Raw genomic sequence first — 27,501 nt, 5'->3', positions numbered from 1 at the left:
AAAAGCAGTGGGGAAAATTATTTCTAATTGGATCAACAACCAAAATGAAAAATGTTAAAACATCAGAAGGCGTAGAAGAATGCATTTTTGATCTTGGAACAGCAAAACATTTTTTTAGACAAGAAACTAAAAACCATTCAGAAGAAATTAATATTACTATAAAAACACCTTTGATTATAGGATGAGAGCTATAAGCCCCATAACATCAACTTAACATCCTGCTTGGAGACTGATTCGGAAGCATGGAGAGTCTAGCTGGTATATAAATCCTTCTCACCTCACTGGACACGGAAGCATAGTCAGCATTCCTGGTTAAGGTGCCTCTAAGGCTTGCTACCTGCCAGGTGACCCTGCGGGGAGAAGACGTGGCACCCACTCATTCAACGATCTCCCAGATCTTGTGCCATTTGGACTGGTCTTGATTGGTATCCATTTTTTTTTTTTTTTGTTGGCAAGATCAGATGTACTGTGACAATGCTGAGTTTTCTCAGTCGGTCCAGTGAATTGTTGAAAATGAAGGAGAATCACCCAAGTGTACAGTCAGTTGGTCGTGAGTGTGGCTAACCTGGCGGGCCCAAACAGGGAGCTGCTGTGTGCAGTGAGGACCGTGCTGCTCCCCTGGGAAGAAGCCGAACCTACCATTACTCTGACGGCAATGAAGGCAGAATTGCAGTGCAGCAGCAAGCAGGCGAATGGAGATAAAAGCAGAATGAGGTATAGTTACATACCTAGTAGCTCTTTCAAATGGGAAAAGTATGGCCACGTAGATAAACAGCAAAGCCACAGGTAACCGATGCTCTGCTGCCTGTGAACACTGTGCACAGAGGGCAGCTGCTCTGTTGTTTCCGTCTTCTGTTTGCCCAAGGACAGATGGGCTCTCACACTCTGCTGCACCCATCCTTGTCCACAATTTGCCTTTTTCCGTTTCTGGCCCTACAGCTCCGACCTGCCTCATCAAGTGTCTGTTTGCACTTGAGCTCAGTCTGCATGCTATGTCTTCAGCAACATGACTCAGGAAAACAGAATGCAACTACTGGGTTTCATGCAAAGAAACTTTTTCTATAGAAAACCATGGCTTCGGACTTTTATTTCGTTTGTCTATTTTTACAATGTGGGGGGAAAGAAGAATAGTCATTTATTTTTCACAGAAAATGGAAATCTGTTTGATATCTTTTATTTCTCTTCTTCCCCCATATTAGACCCTAAATAAATTTCATTGCAAAAATAAATTCAATTGGAACCATTCTGTTCGAATGAACAAACCAGGCCTGAATCACCTTTCAGCACAGGGGCTCCTCAGAAAAGCTGGAGACTCTTCCATGGAGGAGAGAGAAGGAAGATATTGTAGATAACATACATCAGGAAAAAGCTGGGATGGAGGGTCTGGACTAAGTTGGAAGCAAGAAACAGGTGTGTATTCCAACGTTTCAAGGGGCTTAAAGCTTGCAGGGAGACAGGGGAGTAGACAGAGGTAACTCAAGCATTCATGTCTCATCTGGGAAGCAAGGGGAACACAGATGGTCTCCAGCATCCTGTCCAAGGTGGTGTGACCCTCACATCACTAACAGCAACACTGTGTTGCCATTTAAAAAAGCAAAAGATTGCCAAAGGATTTTACTACAATTATTTCTTTATTTTTACAATGACTGGGTATACATTGTTTCAAGATTTATTTATGTATCTTTATCAGAAAGTCAGATATACAGAGAAGAGGAGTCACAGAGAGGAAGAACTTCTGTCCGCTGACTCACTCCCCAAGAGGCCACAACAGCTGGAGCTGAGTTAATCTGAAACCAGGATCCAGGAGCTTCTTCCAGGTCTCGCACACAGGTACAGGGGCCCAAGGTTTAGGGCCATCCTCAACTGCATTCCCAGGCCACAAGCAGGGAGCTGGATGGGAAGCAGGGCCACCGGGACATGAACCAGGACCCACATGGGATCGCGGTGAATTCAAGGCAAGGACTTTGGCTGCTAGACTACCGCTCTGGGCACACTGAGTATATATTTTAATTTGTATTTACACTCAGGGAATAAAACAGAGTCCAGGAAGGCATGAAAAGTTAAGTGAGTTGCCCATGAAATTGACAGCTCACAGGGGTGTTTGAAATAAGCAATGACTCCAATAAATCCAGGCACTGGGCGATGGGGGCGGGGACGATATCAGGCTCCTCTGCACTGGCTTCTTATTTTATTGGTTCTTATTTTCTTTGCTTTCCATCTCTCTCTGTCTCAGCACACATTCCTCCTTTCTTTCTTCCTTCCATCCATCTTTCCTTCCTCCCTTCCTTCCTTCCTCCCCCTCTCCCTCCATTCCTTTCTTCCATGACAACGAGGCATGTTTTGAAAAAAAAGTTGTAAAGAAGAAAAAGATTTGGTTGGATGTTCCTCAGAAGGTAGATGCAAGTTTATCCATTAGACACTGCCTCCGATGTTACCCAGAGATAACAGGGAGTGTTGAAGAGTGCAGGGGTATTCCTTCACTCTCATTAAGCATGTGGTGATATATCTACCGCAACAGGCTATCGCACTGTGCAGAGCAAGGCACGCCTTCGGTCCCCAAGGGCAATCCAAATGCTGACTGCCTCTTCATGTTCCTAAAACAGAGTCCGACAGAGCTGAGAAGGGACAAGTCGGTGACGTCTACTTTACAATGACTGACACTCAACCATAGATGCTCCACTGCTGTCTTCAACGACAGAGCACTACTTGTTCTAAAAGCCAAACCATGTCCATTTCTTTTTTTAAAAAAATTATTCTTATTGGAAAGGCAGATTTACACAGAGAAAAAGATAGAGAAAAACCTGTCTGCTGGTACACTCCTCAGGTGGCTGCAGTGGTTAATGCTGAGCTAATCTGAAGCCAGGTGCCAGGAGCCTCTTCCAGATCTCCCACACAGGTGCAGGGTCCCAAGGCTTTGGGCTGTCCTCAACCACTTTCCCAGGCTACAAGCAGGGAACTGGACTGGAAGTGGAGCAGCTGGGACATGAACCAGCATCTATTTGGGATTCCAGCACACACAAGACAAGGATTTAGCCATGGAACCAATGTGCTGGGCACTAGCATTTTTCTACAATGCAATAACCAGATCCCTCAGATGGCCTTAGTAGTTTTTTTTATTCCATAGGAACAGGTGACTGGGAATGAGGTAGGTGGACATGTATGGAAATTACTCCTCCGCATCTCAATGTGCAGACCATGATGGATATTAGGACAAGCAATTATAAGGATATTTCAAAAAGGTAGTGAAAATGACACTGAAAGTTAAGTTTCCAGGCCCAGTGCAATAACCTAGTGACTAAAGCCCTCACCTAGCATGTGCCTGGATCCCATATAAGCACCTGTTGGTGTCCTGGCTGTGCCACTTCCCATCCAGCTCCCTGCTTGTGGCTTGGGAAAGCAATAAAGGATGGCCCAAAACCTTGGGACCCTGTACCTGTGTGGGAGACCTGAAATAAGTTCCTGGCTCCTGGCTTCAGACTGGCTCAGCATTAACCATTGCGGCCACTTAGGGAGTAAACCAGCAGATGGAAGATCTTTCTTTCTGTGTCTCCTCTCTGTATATCTGCTTTTCATAAATAAACAAATAAATAAATAAGTAAATCTTTAACAAAATACAAAATAAATGATTAGTTTTGTGTAAAAAATTTTGAAATCCACGCCTTGGTTTTTCATAACACACATTTCACGAGCTTTCAAGAGACAGTAGTGTTATCCTTCCAGGTTGTTCTCTGCTGAATGACAGACAAGATGCTTCCAGAGAGAAAGCAACATCTGTGCGAGGCAGCCAAATAAGCAGACAGTTCTTCCTTGGATGTGAAGAGCAAAGCTCTCTAAGTGTACACACCTTGCAAGGCTGCAGTGAGAAGGAACAGACGCCAGCTGCAGAGCCAAACAGAAGCTTGAGGGCACCAAGGCAACGCCTCACCTGCTTTCCCACCCTTTAGATCCCAAGCATGGAAATGTAAGTCAAACTGGCTCAACTCATCTCAGCTTCATGTGCCAAGGGCTCCCTGGAGCGCCATTTTCTCTGATGATACATTTTGATTTTGTAACTCAGCAACTCTTCTTTTAAGATTTATTTTTACTGCAAAGTCAGATATACAGAGAGGAGAGAAAGAGAGGAAGATCTTCCGTCTGACAATTCACTCTCCAAGTGACCGCTACGGGCAGTGCTGTTCCAATCTGAAGCCAGGAGCCAGGAACTTCCTCTGGGTCTCACATGTGGGTGCAGGGTCCCAAGGCTTTGGGCCATCCTTGACTGCTTTCCCAGTCCACAAGCAGGGAGCTGGATTGGAAGTGGAGCTGCCGGGATTAGAACTGGTGCCCACATGGGATCCTGGCACATTCAAGGCAAGGAATTTAGTCACTCGACTATTGCACTGGGCACTCAGCAACTCTTCTAAAATGCTTTCCCTGTGATATCACTAGATAAAGCCTGCCAGAAAAGGGAGGGAAGGTGGGGTGGGGAGTGTGAGGGGGCAGGGTGGTGGAGCATGCATTTAGGAAGGCTTTGTGTTGATCCTTGAAGATTATGTCATGTAGATTACTTCAAATCTGGGACAGTCTCATAGTGAAGCTTTGCTTTATTATAATTTGAAACAAGCACCTCCTTCTGCAGAGGTAAAACATGAGCAAGGACTCACAGGAGCGCTGGTCGCTGCCGTGGTCATGGCTAGAGATCTAACTTGCTCGTGTTGTTTCAGTCCAGTCTTGGCCTCCAGGACATTCCCGTCCCTGAATATGCCATAGGCATCAGCCTCAATTCCATCTCCCCTGGAGCTTTCAATCCTCATTCTGGGGCTTTTTACCCCCCAGCTGAACCCAGCGAATGCCTGAGATCTGAGAGCTCCGTTATTTGATGTTTTCTCCACCTTAACTAAGCACCTACCATGTACTGTGCTCATAGCTGTCCCGGTTTGAGGTGCAACCGAAAGCCAGCATGCATTTCCTTTTTCCTCTTCACAATTTCAGATAGAAGATTCATTCTTACCATAAATCTTAGTCTCTTCAGCATACAGATTGTTTTCATATTAAGTCAGAACTTGCACTTTTTATTTAAAAGGAGCCATGCATGGCTTTACTACACTTGTGCCTTGGGATCATTACAAAGCAAAATAAAGGTTACCTGAACACCAGTCCAGTGCCATGATACGCTGACTAGCAGGCAGGTAGCACATACGGTGTGGGTACATACGACAAGGACATAACTTCTGTCTCCGGCAGGATGTGTGGATTCCATCGTGGTACTCAGTCAAATTTTTTTTTCTCTAGGATTTAATTTTTTGATCCTAGTTGATCATGGATAACTAAAGCTACACAACGCAACGCTGTGGATAAAGGGGCTTGTGGTGTCACAAGTCTTGTTTTCTTGCTCTCAATCTCTACTCGGCTAATTAGATCTTACCAGCTCTCACTGCAAGGGGTGCCAAGTTCATCCTTCAGCTAGTTGTGCATTCATGGGTGCCCTGTCTTTCAGTACATTACCTTGATGCACAGCTAACTGTTCTTCTAAAGCAAAAGTTGTTGTAACATCTACCATTAATCAAGCATGTTCTCAGGAGACAAGAAGTGAGCATGTCATAAGTCAATAGAATTTTAATTCTCAGCAAGAGAATTAAAGTTTCCATCATCTTGCGGATCCAGCTAAGAGACAAGGTTAAATGGGAAAGTAAGAATGGAATACTTTTGGCCTTTTAAATTCATTGTGCATTTATTTTGAAATGGAAGGAATTTTAACTTGGCAATTTTACTCTTACACACACTCAAAACAAGTAATAACAGAAATCAGTTTAAATTTAGGTAGATTTTGTTTTGCTCATCTCCTACAATTTGGAATATCTTGCCATAATTTCACATCTAGCCATCACCTTTGTCATTTAATATGCTTAGCATGTTTTGAGTTGATAAATAGAATACGGAATGAGCTCTTCACCCCCCTTGGGTTAACTCACACACTGTCCTTTGCTGAGACATTTCAGCATCAACTAATTCACAAATGTTTATCTGCAACAGGAGCACCTGAGGGCATCTGCTGTCCGTGTGAGCTTCTCAGCCCAACCATGCTGTTTCAGATTTATGGCAAACATCAACCTAGCTCAGAAAAGGCAGTGAACACTTGTCCGAGAGAAATCCTAGAGCTTCATAGAATAAATACATATGAGCAAACAACGAGGGAGAAATCCGTTGACAACCATCTTCATCAGTAAGATTCAAGGACCCTCTCATTCTCAGTCCCACCATCTCCAACTGCTGCTGCTCTCTGCCCACGTGCTTGTCTTGATCATGAACATTACAGATCATCATTAGCGCCTTGGGCTCTCAACTCAGATTCCACGTGCCCAAACGTGAGCCACACTGTGTGCCAACTCTGTGACCTTACAGCTTCTCTGAAGCAGTTTTCTTATCTACAAAATGAGATGTCGCCGTGTCTATGACAGTAGGCTGCTGTGAGGGGCAATAGTCACATATGCACAGCACTTGGCATATTTCCTATTAGAAGATAATCACTCCCATAAAACTTACTACCTTGTATTATGGTTGTGTACATGAATCTCTGACAATGAACAGTTTGGAAACTAGAATTCTATTCTTTTTTTTTTCCAAGCCCTGTGTTGAATAGAGAATGAAAATTAAACATATTAGGCTCCCAATATGTTGGTGAAAAACTAAAACACATTTCATAATTCCAAATTATGCCTCCGGGGTGTCATGCTCCTGTGTTATGGAGTGCTATCAGTGTGGAAGAGAGGTGTGGGGGGCGTGAACACTGCATAGTCCTATGACTGCATGGCTTCCTTTCATTGAGTCTGTGCCCTCAGCTGTGACTTTCTCAAGTCCTTCCCCGTATTGATCTTGTTCCTTACCTCTTAGGAGACTTGGCATTTCTATTCTCTTAAATTAGTTAGGTTCTGATGAAACTCCAGCACATAGGGCTCTGGGAACATTTTTTTTTTTCCTATAGACATTGGAGAACATTATGTTTTAAGGGTATTTCATAATGGCTACAATACCCTCCAACAGCCAGAGAGACATTTAGATAAGTTTTCACAATTACAAATAGAATTGTTAGAACTATCCATGTGCAGAATTTTGCATGGACATTAAGTTTTCAACTCTATTAAGCAAATGATAATTGGCATGATTGTTAAATTATAGTGTAAGAATATATTTAGATTTCAAAAAAATCTTACAAACTGATTAATCAAGACAGCAGAGCAGAAAAAGGACACGCTTAGACAGACAGAGAATGATTAGCCTGGATGAAACAGAGAGAACATTCCAGGCGATAGGAGAGGCCAGACCAACAGCAGAGGGGCACCTGGAGACTGACCAACCTGGGAAAGCAGCAGAGGGAATGGTGTGGAATTGCAGTGAACAGACACCCCAGTAAGCAGCGATCTGAGTTCCACCGATGGCAGGAGATCCACCGGGAGCCAAGTGGGAAGGGGAGTTAACTGGGAGCACAGCGAGTGAAGCCAGGCAAAGAAATGCCCATCCTGCTGATCTGTTTGATTCGACCAGGAGCAGAGAGAATGGCAGCAGATCTCAAACAGGCTATGTGAAAAAAGGGTAGATTTGATATCCCAGTTCCCCACCACAGCTGTATCGGGCGCCATTTTGCACAGGCAGGCAAAGGCTATGGGACTGGATTGTGCAGGCACTGAGCGAGGCTTGAAATCATTTCTGGCTCCACGGATTGCATCAATGTGGCATCCTACAGTATCCACCCAAAATAAGTCCAGGTAGCCCCCAGACCTAATGGCCAGCAGATCCAGAAATCCCCCAGTGGCAGATCAGTGTGTGTGTGGCACAAACTGGAGGGTCAACAGTGAGCTGTGTATAAACTGAGCTGGGAGCAAATAGTCAGAGATTCTGGAAAGATCAGGATCACCAATAATCTAGTTATTTTGGACACCTGGTGTCTCCCTAATCCTGGGAACTGCTCAAAACAAAAGTAGGAGAAAGGTTGTACAGACAGCGGTGCAGCCTCAGCACAGGATCACTGCAGTTGGAGAGCGGTGAACCGGGAGCTGGGGCTACAGAGACCGTGGTGGAAATCTAACACAAGAGCCTGAAACTCAGTGGAGGCAGCAGCACAAATGATTGCAAACAAAGAACCAGATGCAAATGTAATAAATAAAAGCCAACCGTAGACCCGTGGGTAGCACAGCTTAGAAACCTGCCCTAAGCAGAAGAATCTGATAACCAGAAGTACAATGACCAAGAGCAAAAGAAGAGACAGTGGTACAATGAATATTACTGAAGACTCCTCTGCAAAAAAGCAAAGCCTTTGCCAACCTCAGAGTTAACAGAGGAGCACATCAAGAAAATGGAGAACACAGAATTCAAAACACTTGTTATAAAGCTTTTAAAAAAATATTCATATATTTTCACTGGAAAGTTAGATATATAAAGAGGAGGGGAGACAGAGAAACCTGTCCATCTGATGATTCACTCCCCAAGTGACCTCAATGGCCGGAAATGAGCTGATCTGAAGCCAGGAGCCAGGAGCTTCTTCCAAGTCTCCCATGCAGTTGCAAGGTCCCAAGGCTTTGGGCCATCCTCAACCACTTTCCCAGGCCACAGAGCTGGATGGGATATGGGGCTACTGGGATTAGAACCAGCACCCATAGGGGAACCCAGCATGTTCAAAGCAAGGACTTTAGCCACTAAGCTACTGCACCTGACCCTATAAAGTGTCTTATCAACAATGAGACTCACATGCAGGAATTTAAGGAATATGTCACACAGGAAATAGCAACACTAGAACAAAATGAAGCAGAATTATTGGAAATGAAGGACACAATAGAGCAAATTAAAAATCCAGTGGGAATCTCAATAATAGAACGATTGAAGCAAAATAATCTCAGAATCGGAAGATATGTCTTGTCACAATGGGAAAACAATCAAAAACCTGGAAGCAGAGCTGCAACAGGCTAAAAAAAGTATTTAAGAATTAAGAGACACTATTTAAAGGCCAAATATAAGAATTATGGGAGTTCCAGAAGGTGCAGAAAGAAAAAATGGGTTAAAAAATGCATTCAACAAAATAATAAAGGAAAACTTCCTTAATCTGGAAGAAGAATTGGGAAACACAAAACAGGAGGGGCATGGACTCCCAACAGAAACCTGGCCGAAAGTGATCTTCACCACGACGCATGATAATCAAGCTCTCTTCAATTAAACATAAGGAAAGGATCCTTCAAAGCACACATGAAAAACATCAATTGACCTATAGAGGAATGGCACCCAGACTCACGGCTGACCTCTCACAGGGAATGCTACAAGCCACAAGAGAGTGGAATGACATATCCCAGATTCTAGAGGCAAAAAACCGGCAGCCCAGAACAATGTACCCGACAATGCTTTCCTTTCTCTTTGAAAATGAAACAAAATCGTTCCACAGTAAAGAAAAGCTCAAAGAATATGCCTCTTTCAGACCTGCCCTCCAAATGATACTTAAAGATGTTCTCTTGATAGAGAAGAGAAATAGCACCCACCAAAACACAAGGCAAGTGTGAAGAACATCCCAGTAAAATGACAACAGAAGACTAAACCAAACAATGAACAACCCATACCTAAAATGATAGGCCAAATTGCCACCTGTTCATATTAACCCTAATGTAAACAGCTTAAAAACATCAATCAAATGTCATAGAATAGTAGACCGGATTAAATAAAAAACAAAACCCATCTATCTGTTGCCCACAGAAGATACATTTCACCAATAAAGATCAGTGGAAACTATATCTCATGGATTCTGATGTTTTTATTTTCATTTCTTCAAAACAGATTTTTTTCTCATTAAATTTTTTTAATGACTCACGGGGTCATACAATAGTATCATTTTCTTGAAGAAGGTTCTTCGTTTTCTGTTTCATTTCTTCAATAGCACAATAGTCACTTAGCAGCATGTTATTTAACTTCATGGTGTTGTAGATTTCTTTCTTACTGTTGTTTTGTTGTGTTTTGTTAGTCATTTAGGTTCTCTGGATCTCAGCTTCTGCATTTGTGAACTTTTAAATAAACTAACATTAATATTATGCTTTAAGTGTTATATCCTTTTCACATCTCACTCTTGGGAAAGGGATGCTTTATTAGAATGTAGGTTAGCAGAATTTTGTCATCTGTGCAGCTTGAAAAACATGATGAGGCACCCACATAGATGGAAGTCACTGTGTCTGGCGAAGGTGAGGAGGAAAGACTTGGGAACAGTAAAATGGGAAAAGGTATGAAGTCCATCAGCTGAGCTCAGCTTGCATCTGAAACGGCTGTGGCATATGGCATTGCCAGGAAGCCTTCAATTTTTCTCTTCCTCTTTGATCATTAACCTTATCAGCAGAAGCTTTTTTATTTTTACTTTTCAAGGTTGGAGAAAGTCTTTCCATCTGTACTGCTCTGTTCCCAGATGGAAGCCAACATACGTTCTCTCTGCTGTCAGCCCAGAAACACGATGCTTTTGACAGATACTCTTTTTCTAAAAACAGAACTTGCTGTTTCCAAGGAGCTGTGCAAGGGACACCAGAAGCAGAATGTCAGTTTGAGGGGTGTGAAGATCGCACTTGGGTGGTCTCTCAGGGAGGTGCCAGCTGCAAGGATCTGAGCCAACCTGAGTCAGAGTTCCAGAGTCAAGTAGCAGTAGAAGGAAGAGACCTGGCTGGAAGTAAGGAGCATTGTGTTCTAATCCTGACTCTGGCATCTGTGAGCTGTGCAGACTCTTCCGGGCTCCAAGTCCTTCGTCTGTAGCAATACCCAAGTCCAGTTCCTTGCCAACACGTGATGAAGTACAGTATTTATAAATGTGTCTTCCCCAATACCTAGAACAGATTCTCTCCCTTACACTCTCCATTTCTCTCCTTTCTTTCAAGTTTCTTCTGCTTTAGATTAACTTCTTCACAGTGATGCTTTTGATATTAAGGTATGATTAGAGTAGACCAGGAAAGATCTCCATGGCCTTCTATGAAAAATCTTCTTGGTTGCTTCATGACTAAAGGTTCAAAATCAAAAAGGAGGAAGACTAAGCATGAATTTCATGGTTCATGATATTCAACCTCCATCAAGATCTCTGGCTATGAGATGTCGGAGAGCTGTGTCCATCGTGTGGTTTTCAGCAAGTCTGAGCACTACATTAAGGTTCTACACCACGAAATGGGAATAATTGTTCATATGACTTCTTGAGAATCAAGACAATTGCAGAAGGAATGTTCTCTTCTGTTTGGGAAAATAACACAGATTGTGTTTTGTAATTAACATTATCAGTGGACAGAGTTCCTGGATTCCCTAGATCATGGAATCTCTATGGGAGTATCCACTGAATCAAATGAAGCATCAAACGGGAATCCAGGATTCAGATTCAAGTGACTTTGAGTTGTCTGTGGAAACTTCATATACTTTATTTTTTGTATGAAATATTGACCCAATAGAAAAAAAAATAAATAAGTGCCAAAAGTTTTCTAGAAGTCTAAGTTCCAGCTGCCTAAAAGACTCAGGATTTTTTTATGAGACTTTTCTACTCTAATGGATTTTTATTAATTTCAAAAATAGTGTAGGTATATGACTAAACATACTTTTTCCATTTTGTATTAACCACTTTGTTGCAGCTTTTTAAAAAGCATAGCAGGAATATTATACTTAACAACTTGTAGCATCCCCCACTATCATCAAATATAGAGCTATCCAATCTATGAGTATAAACAGTCACTTGTTCATACTAGGATATGAATAATGACTATATACTTCAACTGATTGATTTGTCTCCCAAATCTTGTAACTCTACTCTCCATCTATACCTTCTCCTCAACCCCACCAAAGCAAGTTGCAACTCAAGGGACAAGGTTACTTGCCCCGTGAAAGGTTTTATCACTTACAATTTGGTAATCATATCCCCATCATGTCCATTAACATGTTCCATTGTTCTCTGAATTTTCCATAAATTGCATTTGGATCAGAAGGCTTGATCAGATTGGACAGAAATACTTCTCACATCCCAGTATGCTCTTCTCTGAAAGGCACACAATCTCTGGTGTTTTCCCTAGCGATATTAACGGTGACCAGGGTTTTATGCCTAGATTCGTTACAGTTTGGAAAATGGCTATCTTCTATTTTGCGATTTAGACTTCGCATTTTGCTGAAATGGTTTCACACAGTTTCTTTTTCACTGGTTATTCATGTATATTTACATATAGTCATAGGGAGAAAACCAGAACAGCTGCCAGATCTTCACCCTGAATTAGCAGATACGAAATCTTTGACACAACATGGAACGGCAGTTTGAACCAGATGATTTTAAAAACCAACAATCGGGAGCACAATGGTTAAGATGACACTTAGGATGCCCACGTCAGTCTTAGAGTGCCAGACTTACACTCCTGTTTCTCTGAGCCAACTTCCTGATTACAAGTACCCTGATGGGTACTCACATGGGTACTCAGACTGAGTTTCAGGATGTGGCTTCAGCACAGCCCAGGTCTGCGTGTCACAGACATCTGGGGAGTAAGACACTCTCGCTCTGTCTCTTTGATGCTGTGTGTTTGCCCTTTCAGAAAGCATACTTAAAAATAGCAAATAACCAAGGGGGGAGGCCTCCGGGACTGGGCAGGTCCGGGACCCACCCGCCACCTTCATGGGGCGGTGAATGGGATCTGGGAGGGGCGCGACCTTGGGCCTGGGTTATTTAAACCTCCAGCAGCCTCCTGGCAGCTGGTGGGTCTCAGGACGGGGCGTCTCATGCCTGGATCCCACACAGCCGCCATGTGCTGAGCTGTTTCCCGGGCGGCCAGTGTACCATTTGGTGCCAGGCTCCGCCTGCTGGCTGCCCAGCCTGGGAGCTCTGGGGATTTGGTTCTTTGAGTTGCTGCTTAATTAGCTCCAGGTTGAACCCATTGTGCTTTCTGGACCTCAAACAGGCAGTAACTCTTCCTTTGTAAAACTTGTAATCACTAACAATGCTGAGCACCAAATACCAGTCCACGCAGAAGCTATGGCTTGGGGCTTGTCCTGCAAAAGTAGCTCCAACAGCTGGCTAATATGTCAACTGGTAAGGGAACAGAGTAGATCAGGCATGACTGAGCAAACCTTAGCCCACAAGTAAAACTAGAAACCAGGAGGGAGCAGAGGTCATGCCAAGCTAGGCTCTTGTACCTGCTGGTCTGCGGGAGCCAGGGATGCTAAGCCACAGTGTCTATGGCAGCATTTGGGACAGGGGAATGGCTGTGCCAAGCTGAGTCAGAGCATCCATTGGCGGTCAAGTGATCTATGGCTGGGAACAGACCCAGTTGGGAAGCAAAGGGGACAACCCTAGCTGGGCTGAGGTTCCCACCAAGAGGCCCGTGGCCTGGAAGGGGGGCTGCGTTCTGATCTGGAAACAGTTGTAGTCTCCCTTGGCACAAGTGTGGACTGGGATTGGAAGCACCGAACCGGGCCGGACCCCAACATCCCCTGGTGTCCTGGAGGATCAGGGAAGATGTGCGATGGACTAGGCAAGGTCTCAAACCCCTACTGAGCCATGTGTGAGCCATACGTGGGTATGGACAAACCATGGCTGGGCTGGAACACCCAACAGCAAGAACCAGATTGGGTGGAAGGCCAATCAGGAAAAGCCACAGTTCCTGCTAAGACAGGAGGTGGACTGAGTAGGGTTGGCTCATGGACCCACTGGTAAGCGTGAAACCTGGCATTGGGAGAGGTTCTGATGGAGGAGCCTGGGCAACTCCTCTGGCAGGACACACAGACCCGGCAGGTAAGCTCAAGAAACATGATAAGAAACAGCCCAGAAAAGGCCATGGAAAGCTACACACTGGCATAAAATGGGCAGATGTGGGGGCAAGACCAGGATGAATCTGTCCACGTCATCCACTGGCAAATCCAGGTACCAGTGTGGGTCGACCCAGGGTCGGTCGCAACAAAGACTAGTGCACAATATGGAATGCAGAGGTGAGGTTGCCTGTACTGGAAGGGACCACAGCGCCCAACCAGCCTGAGAACAAGAAAGGAAGTGGGCAAAGCCGGCAGGGGAATAAGGGAGGGTTCCTTTGTTGGACAGCTACTTCCGCAGGAGAGCATAGGCTGGGATGGGGGCAGACCAGACTAGGCAGAGCTACCACACCTGTGCGCCTCATGTGGACTAGATCAGGGAAAAGCTGGGCTGGGCGGATTATTCCTACTGGTGCAAACAAAATTAAAGTGGGCGAGGGTTATTTGGGCTTAGACGCAGCATCAGCTGGAATCTGGGAGTGGGAGAGGCCTGGGAGGGAAGTGGGCTCATCCCTCTTGGGTTACCACTTCCACAGGAGGACATAAAACTAAGATAGCGGCTGGGGTGGAATGGGGTGTGGGACAGACTGGACTACTGCTACACTTACTGGCAAACCAGGATAGGGGGTGGGCCTGGTGGGGGTTATTGTGGGTCGCTCCAACTAGGCTGCAGCTCCCACTGGTTTATGTGAGGGCCAAGTATGTACAGGGCAGAACCAGGCTGGATTGCAACACCCATTGGTTCCAGTGGAAGTCGGGAGTGAAAACAGAACCAACCCAGCAATTGCAACCACCAGCTGATTGGAGCGATGGACGGTGCCAGGCCCTGTACTTGTTAGCACATACAATAAGTTTCTTTGGAGATCTTCCTAATCTAAATTCTGGACTCAGAACCCTAATGAAGAAAAGAGAGAAGACAGAACAGGTCAACCAACCATCTCAGCTATGATGGACTATGTCAATCAGTGGATTTTTCGAAGACCTCATAGTGCTTGGAGTGGCAAGATTGACAGCAATTCATAACTGTTGCAATATCAAAACCACTTGAGCAAGAACCTCAGAGCATGCCCTACATCCGGGACCTGGGGAGGGTGGGAAAACAGGTGGGCCTTCTCCCTTCATACCCCCCTTTAAACATGAAGGTAACAATATGGAAAACATACTAGTCTTATCCACTTTCCTGTAGCTCCTGAACCTTCTTACCCTAATTAACTATGTAAAGAATGTCAAAATAAAATTTTATTTAAAAAAATAGCAAATAATTAATCCATGGTACCAAAAACAAAAATTATTTCCTACAAGGGTAGGTAACCCTGTGAGTTGTATGTTCTGTGTCTTAATAAGGGGTCTGACCTTATCAAAACTTATCAAACTATACACATGATATGAGTATTTCATTGACCATAAATTATTCTTTCACTAAAAAATCAAAATATACAGTGAGGCAGCTTAGGCTTGTGTTTAATAAGACACCTACTTCTTGGGCCCAGCACAGTAGTATAGTGCCTAAATTCCTCACCTTGCACGTGCCGGTTCTAATCCCAGCAGCCCCACATCCCATCCAGCTCCCTGCTTGTGGCCTGGGAAAGCAATTGAGGATGACACAAAGCCTTACTTCCAGTAGACACCATGAGTGGCAGCAATGGCTCAAGCAGTTGGGTTTCCGGCACTGACACAAAGACCTGGCTTGCATGCCAGGCTCTCTTCTTTGGCCCCACCCCAACCACTGAAGAGCAATCAGGAAAGAAAACCTCTGTGTCTCTCTGTCTCTAATAATGAAGCAATATTTTTTTAAAAATTAAGGAAGCATTTGCAGTGTTCTCTAACGTGTGGCACATTGAGAGGTAAACGATCTGCTAACGTACAAATGGGACACCTTGCATTAAGAGGCCTGGGGCTCCCAGTGTAACTTCGGGAACCCTCAGAGCTTCTCTATCAGTCACTTGTAGATATAATTGTAGATCATTTGGGATATAACCTCATCAGAGCAGTTGGTTTTTAGGATCAATTCCTTGACAATAAGCTGAAAAACCTCTAAGTGTGAGAACAAAGAAGACCCCAACTCAATGGTCCACTCCACCACAGGTCCCAGACAAACCAAGTTTAACACAGGCGGACTTTCAATGGGACTTGCGACTGCAAACACTTTGAGGACTTCTCAGTCAGTCATATATGATGGCAAAGGTTTCCACCAGCAGTGAGACTGTAACACTTCAGGGGAGATAAGCACAGGGCGAAGCACATGACCTTTAAAGTCTAAGTAAAGTCTGAGTAAGATGTTAGGAAAGGTTCTCAAGTAAGATGGAAAAGAAATGTTTCAGGGATTTTGAAGTGTGATCAATAATTCTGATAGGTTTCCTTTGGCCTTTCTCTTGAAAGAGAGGCTATTGGGGGCAAATGAAGATACATATTCCCCTTTGGGGAATGAATGAAAATGGCATCCAATGAATGGTAAATCAATGCTTCATCCACACATGGTGTTGACAATCAATGATTTTTGAGAAATGCCCCCGTAAGCCTAGTAGGGTATATACGCACAAGAAATTCCTTTGACAATCTGGAGTATGGAAGCAGAGACAGACTTGTACACCCATCCCTGTGACAGCTGGGAAGAAAGTCGAGGCTGCATAGAGTGTGGGGCAAAGTATCATGGATCTCTCACAAGACTCAAAGAGTTCTGAAAGGGCAGCTCAGAGCAGCTCAGAGCAGTTTGTGGAGTTCTAAGACTGCCTAGAGCTGAAAGCCAAAGGTGATGATTTCGAAGACCCAGGACCCAGGAGGAACTGAATGCTGCCCTGTCAATCACTCCAACAGATTCCTCAGCCTATTCCCAAAAAGCACATGCAACAGACAGGAACAGGGGCCATAACCGTTTAATCTGGAGCCCCACAATGTGTAATACCTCAACACAGAGTGCCTCCCCGGAGAACAAGCTGGAACACTCGCAGAAGTTCAAAGCATACACAGATGCCCTTCTGAGGCTCCTGCCTTTCTCACCCACAGTCACATCTGACCCATAGCACCTGTGGACTGATCAAGTGGGCCCTGGAGTCCAGTAATCCTACTAAACTTGGAAGCAGAGAAAGAATTCTGCCAAGCTTCCCTGAGACACCAGGGCTTGCCAACCTCAGTCGGCTTATGACATTTGGATAGAAATGTTAAGAGAAAGCCCCAGTGTGTCCGACTCCTACCATAGCTTAGTACCCATCTCAAATGGAGTTTGGTTACATTGTGAAAGCTGGGAAGGTTGTGCCAGGGTCAGGGGTTTCTACCTGAAAGGAGCAGGGGAGAAATCTTTTCTTCCTCACAGCAGCCAATGGTGATGAAAGGTGCTGCCACCTGCACGTCGTCCCGGATGCATCTGAAAGAGCAGGTGATACTTGGAGATCTGCCGAGTATCCTGTTCTATCCCATGTCCTCTCTGGTTCAGGCTGTCTGTTTTTCACCCATATTTCATGTTACCAGTTTCCTCCTATGAATACCAACACTCAGGTTCAGAGAAGGCTGCAAGAGTTCTAAGATACATATCTTTTTTTTTAAGATTTATTTTTTTTTATTGAAAATTCAGATTTATAGAGAGAAGGAGAGACAGAGATGAAGATCCTCCATTCACTGTTTTACCCCTCAAGTTCCCACATGGATACAAGCCAGACTGTCCTCTACTGCTTTCCCAAGCCACGAGCAGGGAGCTAGATGAGAAGCGGGGCCACCAGACACAAACCAGTACCCATATGAGATCCTGGCACGTGCATGGCAAGGACCTAAGCCACTAGGCTACTGCACCAGGCCCCAGTCCATTCTTTTAGGGGCTAAAACACAAAATATAAAAATAGACACATATATGTACTTCCAACTAAAGATAAGGAAGCTTGAATAGTCTTCATCAAAATTCATGGCTCTTTATTGGTGTCTGCCTGTTGTAACATTTCATCCAATTTATACCTGCCCTCCATATTTTATTGTTAAGACTTCCTATTAATAGTTTCAATATAATCATCTGAGTGGGTTTGTTAAGATTCCAGTTTGTGCTTCTATGTAATGAACAGAGTCATTACCTAGCCTGTCGTGTCCCTTAGCAGACACAATTTAACTAACACAATCGATGGGGTTCTAATGCATCTGGCTCCTTCTGCTCATGAGTAGTGAGGGCAAGAACTGCTTGGGCCTATTGTACGTTGCTGCTACTTGATGCGCTTGCCATTAGCACCATGTGCTGTGGCCTGTGAAATGCAAAGCTGTTCACTTGTCAGCAGGGAGTTGTGGGACGCATAGAAAAATAGCCCTTAGGAAATATTTATGGAAAGGCATTCCCTAGAGTATGCACAGTCACCTGAATGCCCCTCCACCCCCCACCGCCGTTCCACCCGGCCCATCGTTGATTGCCACACAGTCACCTGAATGCCCCTCCACCCCCCACCGCCGTTCCACCCGGCCCATCGTTGATTGCCACACTGCTAGAGTTCCTGTGTTATCATGTGGTTGTAAACATGATTTACTTCACAATGAAATTTAAATCCCAGAAATTATCTCCAGAGCTAAAGGGTACATTCAAGGAAATTTAAGCTTAATCTAAACCTGGTGATTCTCTGTACAAGAGCAGCCACCACTGGCTGGATAAAAAATCCCTGACTGCAAGAACCCAAGGATTCAGAGCATCCCAAGCGGGTCTCGCGTATTTGTCAAAGCTGGGATTGGTTTTAACAAAATCATGCCAGAGAATGATTCTGCACCCACAGCTGCATCAGGCATATTCCATCCACACAGCACGGCCTTCCAGTTAGCTCAACTGAACGTCGCTCCTGTTTGACTCTATATTTACTTGCAAATCTATGAAAAGGGAAAAAAGTAACTGTTGATAAAGAACTTCCATCAAAAGAACTTTTCAAACACTTGAAAAATGAAATTCTGTACAAAGTCAGTTTCAGTCATAATTCATTTCTTTATCCAAACCTGAAATCAAAAAATTTGACACTCATTTCTTCAAGGATAAAGTATCTATTATTATTTATGATAAAAGCTATCACACATTCAGTGGAACTACAACACTACTGATAAAATGATTTTTTGATGACAAGAATGCAAATGCCTTTGAAATACAGGACTATAGTAAGCGTAAAGTCAAAGTATGCTACAGCAAAAATTAAAAGAAAAAAGGAAAGAAAGAAAGGGCAGAGAAGAATAAGTGTTTTTTTATTCTTGGAATTGTATCTTTGAAATACATAAAATCTACTCCTTTCCATTAATAAAATGTTGTTGAAAATGCAAAATAGGGCCCGGCGCGGTGGCGCAAGTGGTTAAAGGTCCTCGCCTTGCACGCCCGGGATCCCATATGGGCGCCGGTTCTAATCCCGGCAGCCCCGCTTCCCTTCCAGCTCCCTGCCTGTGGCCCGGGAAAGCAGTCGAGGACAGCCCAAAGCTTTGGGAACCTGCACCCGCGTGGGAGACCCGGAAGAGGCTCCTGGCTTCGGATCGGCATAGTATCGACCGTTGCGCTCACTTGGGGAGTGAATCATCAGACGGAAGATCTTCCTCTCTGTCTCTCCTCTCTGTATATCCGCCTTTCCAATGAAAAAATAATAAAAATAAATCTTAAAAAAAAAGAAAATGCAAAATAACTTAATGATTATGAGGTAGACATATGCTTGCAGTTGGTTGCAAAGCCACATAACTACATTATTCAAACAAGTGAGGTAGCATTAGCAACACGTTAGAGAGACAGAGACAAAAATCCAGAGAGTGAGGGTAGGGAGGATGGAGCAGACAGATAGGCAGGGAGCGTTTTTCTTCATTGCTGCTTAACATTCATCTATCTTAAACCCAAGAAATGCTAAATATATACCTTTTAACTAAACAATCCAAAACACGGGGCTAGCATGCTGCAGGGACATGGAAAGAAGAGAGCCTTACTCACTGCTGGGAAGGGGCGTGTGACTCAGCACAGCCTCTGCAGAAAACAGTGCAGGACTTTGCTTTAAAACCACCAACAGGCATACCGTAAGGCCCAGCAATCCGGTTACTGGGCTTATACCAAAGGACTTCGACACAGGACAGACACCTGCACCACGTGTTCACAGCAGCACTATTCACAACGGCCAGAATCTGCAGTCAGCCAAGATATCTGGTACAAGACAAATGGACAAAGAAAACGTGGTATATAGTGTCAGCATCCTATATGGGTGCCTGGTGCAGTCCCACCTGCTGCACCTATGATCCAGCTCTCTGCTTATGGCCTAGGAAAAGAAAGCAGCAGAATAGGTCTGAAGGCATTGGCCCTGCATCCACGTGGGACACTGGGAAGAAGCTCCTGGCACCCAGCTTTAGACAGGCACAGCTCAGGCCACTGTGGCCATTTGGAAAGTAAACCAGTAGATGGAAGATCTAATTCTCTTTTTCTATATATAACTTTGAATTCAAGTAAAAAAGAAATAAATCTTAAAAAGGAAAAAAAGAGAATGTGGTATATACACACAATAGAGCATGATTTAGATGAATGAAATGCTATTATTTGCAGCAAAATGGGCGCAACTAGAAAACATTATACTGAGTGAAATAAGCCAGATCCAAAAAACCAAATACTGTATGTTTCCCCTGATGTATGAAAGCTAAAGAAAAAAAGTCTATACGTCCGTATCACTGTAAATATAGTTTTGTAAAACTCTTTTTAAATCTTTGTCGAGTCAGTGGTTACAAATGTTATGTACTATAGTTTACATGATTTGTGATCGCTTTGTAATTTACTGTATTTGAGTAAAATGGTCATTTTTCTAGTCAGTTATTGTTCACAACTGTTGTCTATGTTCCCCAAAAACTGTTTTTACTTTTACTTGTTAAATATCTTATTCTGTGAGGTATTAACCATTTTGCCTTGGTCTAGAACATGTTAACTCCAAAGTGGAAAAAAGAAGAGGGAGAAGGAGGTTAAGGAGGGAATTGTCATTGTGCTTGAAGAATGATATCTGATCTGTAAAATGTAAATGAAAATAAGATATTAAGAAATAAGAATCTTGGAGTAGGTTACAACTTTTATTATGCAAAAGCTTTCTAAAATGTATTATCAATTTGTTCAAAATTGACTTGAAAATTGTTATTCCAAATGTTTTCAAAACTCAAGCATCTGAAATTATAAGTAAATGGAATTACTGAAAATGGAAAAAGTGTATTCTTACAAAGTCATGAAAAGAACTGAAAAAAATTAGTAAGAATTCAAAGGTACACCATATTCCACCCTGAAAAGTCAGAGCTGTTTTGGGAAAAAAATCTTTTGATGTAACTTCTCTTTTTGAATTGGATAAATTAATATTGTGAACTAAAATAAAATTAGATCAGAAAATTCTATGATTTTGCAGCTTTTAAATTTAGCCAAATATCCAAGCATAATAAAATGCAAATGACATGTTAGGCATATTTTATGTAACAAAACTATGTACCTCAGAAATCTACCTGGAGCCCAACGGTTACATCGGTAAGACATTCTGGCCAACATTTCAGATATTCAATGTAAAAGGGGAAATGGAGAAGATCATTCATTTAGCATAACCTGATCTATGCTTACTAGAGTGTCCTTTAACTACAATAAGATTGTTCTCAACATGGACACAAGTTCCATGCCCCTGTTACTCCACTTCAGATTCAGCTCTGTTTATGCCCTGGGAAAGCAGTGAAGATGACCCAAGTCCTTGGGCCCCTGCAGCCACGTAGGATACCTGGAAGACCTAGACAGAATCTTTCATCTGTAGACTCACTCCCCAAATGGCCACAACAGCTAGGGTGAGACCAGACTGGTATCACAAGCCAGGTACTTCATCCTACTCTCCCACGTGGGTGCAAAGGCTCAAGTGCTTCGGGTTTTTCTGTTGCTTTCCTCGGTGCCTTAGCAAGGTGATAGATGGGAAGTAGAGTATCCAGGGTCTGTGCCTACAAGCAAATGAGATGCTAGCACTGTGCTTCATCCACATTTCTGCAACGCCAGCCCCGGGGTATTATTCTTTGTTTGACAAAGATATAAAACAATGTTTAAGAAAACTATGTTTGCAGTAATACTGATAAATATGGACATTTCTTCTTTGGTTTTGCTTTGTTTTAAAAGTTGAGATTCCCACATGCAAAGGAGAACTTATTTGTCATTTTGTAGCTATAATATAAATTTAAAATGTGTTATCTCCAAAAATAGGAAGAGAGGGGGCAGGTAGAGGGGCCACAGGGAGGTGGTAAGGAGTATTATATTCTTAGGATTGTATCCAGGTACAATATTAAATCAGTTCTCTTTGTATTAATATTAACTTACCATAGGAATTGTGCTGCAGTAACTAGGATGTACTTGATATGATCTTGAGAACTTAATGTATTCAAGATTTCCTTTCAATAGAATACAATTTTTAAGAGAAATTTTGTTTTCAAAAGTTTTGGGATAACACCTTCTAAAAGGTATACATAGACAATTTGATTCATGTCTGTTCTTACATACAATGGGAGTTCCTCAAACTCATGAGAACCACAGAGAAAGCATCTTTTGGCATAAAGAATTTTTAAATCCACAAAATAATTTTCATAACAATTTGAATCATCATATGCATTAATTGAAACATATTTTGCGTAAGAATGTGTTCATTTCTGGCTTGTATTTTCCATAACTTTTAAAGATTCCCATGATTACATAATATTTATTTACACTCTTTTAAATATCATTCACTCTCAAAAGTGCTGTAGTTTAGACGATATAGGATATGAATACTAAAATACCCTTAGTATATTTGTCCTTAGGGACTGTTGCCAGGACTATGAAATGTGAAATTTCATTTCTTCTGTGCCTTGTAAGAGAGTAAAAAGAAAAAGGGCTCTCAAATGAGTCAGACCTTTGTTTTTCAATCCTCAAGTATTTATATCTTAAGTTTCTTTTGCCAAAAATAACTTTATTCTCTAGAGTCTTTCTCCATGTTTGGTACTGACCCTATAACAAAGCTTATTGCAATGGTATTAGTATAGTGGAAATTGACAAAAAGGAACTTGACTTGTTACTAAATAACAGAAAATATAAAAGAGACAAAAGTCAAATGAAATAGTCTATATGACAATTTACATCATTTTGATATTAAGATGAGTACTCACAGACACTGGCGTTTGTCTTTATTGCTACTCTAAGACTATTGTTTGAACACTGTGTATGATGAAACACATGAGTTACTGTTAATATTCCAACAGTATGTTCTGTGATGTTCCTGAAAAGTGGGAATCTTAGAATGTAAGAAAACAGTGTTAAAAGCAAAGTAATTTGGGCTCAGCCAATGGATCAGTGGCTAAATCTTTACCTGGTTCATGTCAGGACCCCATATGACTGCCAATTCATGTCCTGGCTGCTCCATTTCCCCTTCAGCTTCCTGCTTGTGGCCTGGAAAAGCAGTAGAAGATGGCCCAAAGCCTTGGGACTCTACACCCACTTGGGAGACCCAGAAGAAGCTCTGACTCCTGGCTTCAGATTGGCTCTGCTTCCGCTATCTGCGGTGATCTGGGGAATGAATTAGTGGATAGAAGATTTTCCTGTCTGTCTCTCCTCCTCTCTGTAACGCTGCCTCTCCACTATAAATAAATAAACCTTTTTAAAAATGAAGAAATTTAAGAAAAAAACTCGTAAGCCTGGATTATAGATCAATACTACCAGCTTCTATTTTTATCGTGTTGAAGAATTATTTTCTCACTCCATCCTCTGAAAAGGAGTACAGTTACCTAGGCATGGGAAGGAGCATCCTTGGTACCCAGCCAGTAATCTGTAGGCACTATTTTTCACTCAGTGCTCTTTGGAAATGTTCAAGATGAGCCTTGTGCTTATTTCAAATGAAAGAACAAGAAGTCATCTAATTAATTATGTCATCAATATAGACAGGAGAAAGGATCAACTCATGGAGGTTCCCAGGATCTGAAGACAGGACAACCTGATTAACAGGAAGGAAGATCAGTGAAGGAAGACCTTTCATTAGATTCTTGAGTTTACAAAGATGCAAAATGAAAAACCTCATTCAATTGCATGTCAGTAGATGCCAGTGATCAATTCATTATTTGAAAATGACATGGGGAAAAAAATCCAGAGACCACAATGCTTGCTCTCCCCTTCCACTAACATCCTCCCCAACTCCTGAGGACTGTTTTGATATCTCAATGCTCTTTAGTGCTTCTTTGGAACTCTCCTTTCCATGGAGTAGTTTCCCTGTAGGAAACAGCAAGAGTCTCAGCACGACGGAAAGTTTGACGCAAAGAAGCACACCAAGTAATATGTTCAACTATCATTCCAGGGCAGAATGAAGCAATAGTAGAGCAGACCATGGTACTACTGCATCAATAACTTCCAGAAAGCATTTCTATATTTAGTGCTTAACAGATTAATACTGTTATTACAATGTATAGATGTAAACAGTGCTATCATTGGAAACCTAAACCAAAATCTTAAGTTCTTTGAGTATTGTCTATAGTTGAGACTGGCATGAGTTGCCAATTGCACCACGAAGGACTAAAAGGAAGCTGGAAATCCTTGAGCAACTGAGATGGGGAAAGCAACTGAAGGTCAAGGCAATGAGGTCTCGGGCTGACTTACAGCACTGCTGGCAGGTGCAGTGAAGGCCACTGGAAACAGAAGCATCACAGCTAAGCAAGAGAGGGAAACTTGTCCCCAGTTCCCTTGAAAGCACTGTACCAGGATCCTCCACAAAGCTCAGCAGTGAGGTGGCTCCATTGCATGGTCTTAGCACTCCAAGACAGCTAACACACTGTGGAGGAAAAACTAAGGTGAGCCTCCATGAGGGTTGAGCAGAGCAGCCCGGTGTGATGGAGCCAACACATTAGCCAGATTCCCCAGCTGTACATGGGAGAGTTCTATGGCCTCCTTTCCCCCATTTAGTCATCAATAAAATAGGAGGGGAGAATGAGGACAATTCAAGGGAAATATCTTTGTCTTTACATTTGGTTTCCAGGAAAAGCAACTTTCCCTAACAATGCCTACCCTTTACCGGCCCCGCCCCTTCCCATCAGAGTGACCAGCGTGGCAATGACAGGGGCTGATACATGTGCAAGTTTTTATATATTTTTGCTTCTACCTCACCTAAGTAAGAGGAGAACATCTTCATAGATGCAAATTTCAATTGAGGAAGATTTTCAAGATCTAACTTTCATGCAAGAGCATTCAAATTGCAGCATTACTACTCATAAAAGCCTTGTTCTCCAATTCAGTTTGTATCAGCATCTGAACTGATCCTTTTATAACTACCTGCTTCCCTGCTTTTCCTCAAACTCTCACATGAAAAGCTTCCCCTTCCGCAATCTCAGAAGTGCATCAGTATCCTGAGATAATGAATATGGGCATGTATATAACATATTACATTCAATAAATGCTTGTTATTATAGTAACCGATGGATATTTTATTTTAATGAATCATATTACCTCTTACTCTTAACATCAATAGTCTTTCAAGTAGAATTAATAATTGCTTATATTAAATAAAATGCATCTAGAATTATTGGCACATTATTAAGCCTTAATAGACAGTAAAATCTGCCTTATTTTAGTTGAAAAATGTTTTAACTTTCTGTTCTCTAATTCACCAGAAAACAGTAAGAATATTTTACAAAGATTCCAGTGTAGCATGTGTCTCAAATTGTGTGCTATACGCATCCCCACCCAAGATAATTGTCACCCATATGCCACTCCCTCAAGGCTGCTCCCAAATGTTCTTTCCTCCACATTAAACTTTGCGTGAACCATACCCACCCAAACCTAACCATGCATAAGACAGATGTGTTTGCACAGTAATCCAAGACATGGACTTGCATCTGAAGGCAGGAAATCCAAGCTCCCAAAGTTACCTTTCCACGTATAGACAAACTATCTATGCCTCAGTTATTTGAGCTAATAATGACACAAATCACACTACACTGCACTGCAAATGATGCAAAAGAATATCCATTGAAGTGGTTAGAAAACAAGAATTAATGATAAAAGGTCTCCGTAGATAAGAACATAATGTTAATCTTGGTTAATGAAAAGTTTAACTCCCTTGTTTGTAGGCATGCACATCTGAGAAATCTAAATATCAAAACATTGATGTCATCTGTGCCTGTTTTGAAATAAGCAATGAACTATCTTCTAGGGGAGTCATAATAAGACATTAGATGTTTGTAACATTTCCATTTATGGGTTTCATGGCTCTGAGAATGCTGTTGCCATCTCATTTTATTATTGTTATTACCTTTTATCATTCTTATGCAATGGTCTAGGACAGAGAGAAGGGGACTAATACTCAGGACAGAACTGACAGAAGCTATTGCGTCCTGTCAAGGCACTAATACATTTAGGAGTAGAGGACGGGGTATTTATGAGCTAGCTTGGCATGTCCCTTTCTCTGATAGAGCCAAATGTTGATTCTGGGCTGAGCCCACATATGAACATGGACACAGCAAGGGTGAACATGTTCAATGTCAAAAGAGGGGGGAAAATTGAGTTCCAAAAACAGAAATAGAGAAAAGGAGTTCAGAGCCTAGAAAATTAAACAGAGAAATGAAAGATGCTTGTGAGGAAGGGAAGTTCAAAGAGAAGGAAGAGAAAGAGAGATAAACGGAGAACGAGATTGCATTAGAGACCTAAGCAGCAATGATGGCCACTTCTCACCAGGACTGGAAGGTGGGGATTCCAGGGATGGATTCCAGTGGAAAAGAACATCCTCAGACATCCCAAGCCCCAGGAAGTGCAGGAGTCTGGGGAGGCACAGAGGTCGCCAGCTGCACCCATTTCATCCTAAGGGGGAGGAACTGGAGATCCAGAGATGTCAGGCAGCTTGAACATGGCCGACAAAGGCACGGTGATAACTTGCCATTGTTGCTGTTATTCTAGTACCACCTTGATCTGTTTTGTTTCATCTCTCCCATCATCTTCTTGATAGCATCTCAGGAAGATACTAAAGATTTTCAATTGTTTTCAACTACAAAAAAGTTCTATTTTCAAATAACAGACAATCCAATCCTACCTACAAAATCAACCCTTAATCTCAACTCAATTTTCCAAATATATTGAAGAGCTGGAGAGACTCAAAGAGAAACAGAATTCTTCTATTCATTTGGGTTAACTCTTCAAATTCCTACAGTGGCCAAAACTGGGTTAGGACAGACTCCAGGAGTTCATCGCATGTCTACCATCACGATAACCAGCAACCCAATCGGCTGAGTCGTTGTTGCTGGTTCCCAGGGTCTGCACTAGCATGAAGCTGGAGACAAGTACCAAATCTAGTCATTCACCTGGGGCTACAGGTGTCTTACCTGGCACCGTACCCCTATCCCATTCCCTTCACTTCCAGTCATCAGCCCCGAAAGCAGGGCAGGGCTGGGATATTAACAAGGAGCACGACACGTTCTATCTCTTCTTGTTCCATGTCTTCATCTATTCCACTCCTTCCTTAGAACTCCTACAATCTCCGAGTAAGGATTTTAAAAAGGAAGGACCTAGAGAGTGTTTTTACTTAGCTTACATATCAGAGGCCTTATGAGGTTATGAAATGCTATGTTGTGGCAGACATAGAGATGTGAGTCCATTTTTGCATATTACTTTTTGATTTTGAGCCTTGCAACCCACAGCACAGAGTCCTCCTAGTTGGCTTAGGGGGAAGGACCATATCCTCCTATTTTTCCTGGAATAGGAACAGTCGCCAAGTTTCTATTTTTCAGATTTGCCTGCAAAGAAGGCTCCTCAATGCTTCCCCAGTTAGAAATGTTATT

Source organism: Ochotona curzoniae, unplaced genomic scaffold (genome assembly GCF_017591425.1).
Source record: "Ochotona curzoniae isolate NIBS_2020 unplaced genomic scaffold, NIBS_Ocur_1.0 contig_3190, whole genome shotgun sequence".
NCBI classification, from domain to species: domain Eukaryota; kingdom Metazoa; phylum Chordata; class Mammalia; order Lagomorpha; family Ochotonidae; genus Ochotona; species Ochotona curzoniae.
This window is presented reverse-complemented; position numbering follows the sequence as displayed.